Source organism: Microtus ochrogaster, chromosome 16 (assembly GCF_000317375.1).
Source record: "Microtus ochrogaster isolate Prairie Vole_2 chromosome 16, MicOch1.0, whole genome shotgun sequence".
Taxonomy (NCBI): domain Eukaryota; kingdom Metazoa; phylum Chordata; class Mammalia; order Rodentia; family Cricetidae; genus Microtus; species Microtus ochrogaster.
Genome location: NC_022018.1, coordinates 27,789,671 through 27,795,759, shown reverse-complemented (window position 1 = coordinate 27,795,759; position 6,089 = coordinate 27,789,671).

Sequence of the window (6,089 nt, the reverse complement as noted above, 5' to 3'; positions counted from 1 at the left end):
TCTGCACACATGCAGACACAGAAAGAGCACTCGTGACTTCTGCACACATGCAGACACAGAAAGAGCACTCGTGACCTCTGCACACATGCAGACACAGAAAGAACACTCGTGACTTCCGAATCTTTACTGCCGTCGACTCAAGAGGCCATTTCCTCTGCGAAACTTCGGCCTCCTCACCACGCCACTTAGATGAGTCACCCCCATTTTCCCTCCATCTCACCCATTACTGAGGACCTTTAGCCTCCTGCTGCAGAATGCTTGGTCTCCTATCTCCGGGTACATGCTGTCCTTCTTATTTTCCTCTTGGATTTATAATATTTTCTTCTCAGTGTGACTGAGGGAACACAATTTCCTATAATCTAGGAGTGTATCATTCATCCTCTCTGTGTACTTCCTCCCAAAAGCCAATCCCCATCGTTCATGTCCTGGGAATGTATTCCCTCTCAAAGCCTATGTGACCATACTCATCTTTTTATTTTGTTTTTTTTTATTCATTTATTTATTTTACTTTCCAGCCGCAGCCTTTGCCCCCATCCTCCCTCCCAGTCCCTCTTCCCCATCCCCCTCCCACCCCAACTCCCTCTTCTTACTTCTCCATCCAGGAAAGGGCAGGTCTCCTCTGGGCATCAATAAAACGTGGCATATTAAGTTGCAATAAGAGGTGCTTATACCTCCCATGTATTAAAGCTAGGCGAGGTGACCCAGTATGAGAGGTAGGGTCCCAAAAGTCAGTAAAAGCGTTGGAGACAGCCCCTGCTCCCACTGTTTGTAGTCCCATAAAAGTACCGAGCTACACAACCGTGATACATTTACACAATGGAGTATTACTCAGCTGTTAAAAACAAGAACACCAGGAAATTTGAAGGCAAATGGACTAACCAGAAAAACCATCCTGAGTGAGGTAACCCAGACTGATAAAGACAAACATGGTACGGACTCACTCATAAGTGGATATTGGTGTAAAATTAAGGATAACTGTGCTATAATCCACAACCCCAGAGAGACTAGGTAACAAGGAGAGTTTGTGGGGGGACACCCAGATCTCCCTGGGAAGGGGAAATAGATGTGATTTCATGATTGGACTATGCTCATTTTTCTGAAGCTCAAGTAGGAAGCTGTTAAGAATATTTCTATGTTTAGAGGCAGCGCAGTGGGGACCAAGAGGGTGGGGCTTTAACATATGCTGCCTTTTCCTTTGCTGCAATAAAACATCTGACAAAAGCAACTTCATGAGTAAAGGGTTTCTTTTGGCTGTTGGCTTGAGAAGGAATTCCATCCATGATGGCAGGGAAGGGGTGGCAGTGGGCATTCAAGGTAGCTGGTCCTACCGTATCCACACATACGAAGCATGGAGCAAACAGGAGATGGAGCCAGGCTATTGAACATCATTGACACCCCCAGTGACACACTTCCTCCAGTAAAGGTCCATCGCCTAAAGTTCCCACAACTTTCCAACACAGTGCCACCAGGCGGGGCCAAGTGTTCCAACACGTGAGCCTGTGGGAGAAATTTCAGACCCAATTCGTGATAAACCATCTTTATTGTGTTCCTCGCACTTTGATGCTTTAAGAGTTAATTATTCGCTTGCAATGCACAGTTCCTTCCTGGCATTCTTTCGTCCATCCCTTCGGCACATCCTCTTTGTAGAAACACCGAGTTCTTCACACCATCTACTTCACTAGGGATCCTTCACTTGTGCGTGTGTGTGTTTGACATACAGAAAATACAAATAATATTCATATGACATAGGAAGCATTAAAAAAACTAACTAATTCCCTCTGCCCTTTTCCTGGAGACACAATGCATCCTTGCAAACCCAGTCCTTTGCTTCTGTGGATCTGATGCTTCCCTGATGCACGATTACTCAAAACTCAGAGACAAAATTTGGAGTTTAACCTGAAGATCTGAAAAGTAAAGCAGCCATCCCCTGGCTCTTACCTCAACCTCAGTCTGAAATGGTGATCCTAACTCCAGGAATCTCAGAATAAGACTGTGTCCGAGAGCTGTCTCCTCCCATTTTATAATCCTCTCTAGTTCTGCGATTAAAGGTGTGCACCACTACCACATGGTTTCTATGGCAAGCTAGTGTGGCTACTGGGATTAAAGGTGTGCGTTATTGCTACCTGGTCTGTAATGCTGGCCAGTGTGGCTGTTTTGCTTTTCTGATCCTCAGGCAAGTTTTGTTTATTAAAATACAAGGGAAATGCCACTACACTTTCTCTCTGGCTTTCCAATCTCCTTCCCTTAACCCTTCCCCATCCTGTCTCTTTGCTCTTTCCTGAGTCTAAACTCTATCCCACCACAATAATTAAAACAACCCCTCCATCTACAAATCTGCAGAGGGATGCTAGACTCTAGGCACATCAGTCTCTCTCATTAGTTGCTACTGATGTCTAGTAGGTGTCTAAGACCAGCTAAAACAGTAGAAATGTCTTCTCTTGCTGTTCTAGAAGCAGGAAGACTGCGGTCAAGGTCTTGGTCTATAGCCTCCTTCTGGCTGCAAGAGAGACCTTGGCATGGCTCACTCCTACCTTCAGGTAGCTGCTCACAATCTTTGGTCTTTGTCAACTTTATGATCCCATTGTCTCAGTCTGTCTCTCTTCACAGTCTCCTGTGTATCTCTTTAGGATAATCACGACACCATTCACTAGAGTAAGGTCTGCAGTGCTTCAATACCATCTCTTCTTAAGTAATAACAACTGCAAAGACCCTGCATCCAAGAAGATGACATGCTCAGTTCTCAGATGGGGCCCCACTACAGTCAGCACAGTAACAAAAGAGGAGTTCTTTTTAGCTGTGGGGACCAGAACCAATGTAAAAAGAAGTGACATAGTCAAGATCTTTAAGAAACTACTTCACAGCCCCCAGCCTGTCCCCAGATCTCTGCCTTTGGTCCTTTATTTTAAATATGCATTTAGAAATATATCAGGAGCCATTTCCCCCAAAAAGTATTGCAGGGACCATTGTCCTGGGAATGTATGCAGAGAGCCCCACCCCCAACGGTATTAAGAACTGTTTTGTTGGCAGAGCCTACCCCATACCCAACTATCTTGAGAGCTATGTGTTAGCGGAACCTGCCCCACATTCCAACTATCTAGAGAACTGTTTGTGGTTGGAATCACAAAAGGAACGATTCCCCTTGCATAGAGAACACTAGGTGTGTCGACTTGTGACCTCGTGACCGACTCGTGACCAAGTGTCGACTCGTGACCATTGCTGCCCCGGCAAGATCCCATGCCCCTGCCCCCATCCCAAGCTAAATTTCTCATCCAAGGGCTATATAAGCTGCTGCCATTACGCTAATAAACGGAGGCTTTGACAACAGGTCTTGCTTGGCCTTCTTCCTCTTTCCAGCCCATATCTTTTCAGATAGCATCTCTTCCGGACCCTGGAATAACTGACCTGCCAGGTGGGTTACAACCCTAGACAAACTGACCCGCTGGGCGGTTACAGAAATATATATATAGGAATGATGATATACCTTTGTTGAACCCAGATAGACTCTATAAACACGGTCAGAAAATGCTGAGGAAACTGTAGGGAGATAGCAGCTGACGCCCTGTGGAGCAGAGGCCTTCTTTCTCCCCGTTTTGCACACAGGTATGTATACCTCATACCTGTTAGCTGGATCCCAGGCATCGAATTCTTCCCAGAGGAACTTGTTTCCATGCAAATATTACATGTGGCCTAAAGAAACTAGAGGAGCTTGTATGGTCCAGTCTTTGTGGTAGTCTCTGTAAATGGTGGCCACCATTCATAGAAGCTACTAGGGACAGATTTAAGCCATCAGAGGATTAAAGTATTATTGGGGGCCAGAAGAAACTAATGGGGTTAAAGCCTCTGACCAAAGAGTGAAAAAGAGGGAAACTGAAACCCACTCTGGAAAGACAAGGGCCCTTAATATGTAAACCCTGCTGCTTCAGGGGTTACAACCACAGGGCAGAGCCAAGGAAGATGCCAACCTCCCACAATGGCACGATGACATTATCCCTAAAGGGGGCATTTTCTGCCTTCACGAACGTATGTGCGCATGTGTATGCATGGATCTATAGTCATCATGAGTATTGTGTGTGCTTGTGTAAATGCATTGCTAAGTGTGCGTGTGGTACATGCCCTAGGGATTTTCTCTCTGTGGGTCATAGCCTCAATTCTCGAGCAATGGTGACACAGCTCATTTGGAAGAGTCCCAGCTGGTTTCTGACAGCTGCCATCCTAACAAGATTGTTATCTGAGCAGCCTTGGCCCATGTGGGCTCAGAGGTCAAGGAGCAATCCTGCTCAGAACTTTCCCAGAGAGTGAGATGTTTAAAACATCTTTAAAAATTTAAACAAAGCACACTGGTAAGTGCATAGATTTATAATCTGTCATATCTGAGTTTGGAAGGCATTTCCATTGTTCATTAGCAGCAGGAACTTAGGCCATTCAGTTAACCTTTCACCTATCCAGGTTCTCTATCCATGAAAATGGCAATAATGATGCTAATCTAATAGAGGTGTCGTGGAAAGGAACAGAGGTTAGATCAAATAACCGAAGCGAGTGATCATCACGTAGGTGGCTCGGTAAACAGTGGAATCAGTATTCTGAGAGTTTCCGCTCTGGCCTGTCACCTGCGCTCTGACAGAACCTCCTCGTAATGAAGCCAGCAGCCTATGTACCCTGCTACGTGCCTCGGAGAGCAACAAGGCTCTTTCCAGGCTCCGAGGTCACCTCACCTCCCTTTCGTCATTTCCATCAGTGTCTCCAGGACACCACGGTGCCACAGAACAGAGTCTGCAGGACGACTCCTATTCTTAGGTTCTGATAACTTTCCAGAGGCAAAAAAATGGGGGGGGGGGAGGTGTCCTTATTTTGTGTTGATGGAATTGTTCCTCTATACTCTGGTGTGAACCACTTCCAGACACCCATACCACTGCTTATGAACCCGAGGAGAGCAGAAGGGTGTCTATTGTCCCCTTCAGTACACCCCAGGGTTTAGAAGGGGAAGAAGTGCGGTTACAGAGCCAGCAAAGAGAATCCCCCTGGTGCTGGTTACCACATGCTCTCTGTTACACACTGAGTCCTGTCCTTAACCCCTCATAAAGGGCATCTTTGGTACTGACAGGAGTCCATGGTGGAAACGGATACGAAGTTGACATATCCCAAAATGAAGCACTTTCTTTTTGCAAAATTGTGTGTGACAGCACATGAGCATGTACACATAAATCTGAGAGTACGCTTGTGTGTAAGCTTGAGTGTATGTGTCTGTGCATACTCCAGGGCTTTTCTTTTTTTTTTTATATATATTACAGCCAAAATCAAGGAGACTGCATGCTGGTTCTCTCTGCCTGCAAAGCAAACTCGCTCTTGCCTTTCTCTTACCTATCAGGTGGCTGTCTCTAATCCTTGGCCTTTGTGGGTTGTAGTTACATCATTTCCCTCTTTCTGCGACTGTCTCCCCTGTGTCTCGTCTCTTCTTCTAAGGATATCACTTACCGGATGAAGGTCCACACTGCTTCAACATGGCTTCCTCTTAAAGTCAACTGAAAAGACCCTATTTCCAAATAAGATCAAATTCTGAGGTCCCAGATAGGACATTTTTCCACACAATACAGCTGACAAATGGCAAGCAAGCTCTTTTTTTTTTTTTCGAGACAGGGTTTCTCTGTGGTTTTGGAGCCTGTCCTGGAACTAGCTCTTGTAGACCAGGCTGGTCTCGAACTCACAGAGATCCGCCTGCCTCTGCCTCCCGAGTGCTGGGATTAAAGGCGTGCGCCACCACCGCCCGGCAAGCAAGCTCTTTTTAGTTGTGTGAGCCATAATAGCATGGATATGCAAAGAAGTAATACAGCCAGGAGCATTAAGAAACTGCTTTAGAGGCCCCAACTGAGTGTTGCCCGCCTGGTTCAGCCCTCCTCTTTGCTCTTTATTCTAAATATGCATTTTGAACATAGAGGAGGAATGATATGTACTCTGATGTCTTCTTTCTTGTAGTCCTGGGATTATTTTCTTCTTATGCTAGGACATTAAAATATAAGATGCTTAAGCAACTTCATTTTGTCAGTTTCCTTTCTTCCTTTTGGCATTACCTCTAAGGCTCCTGGCTGGAGAGA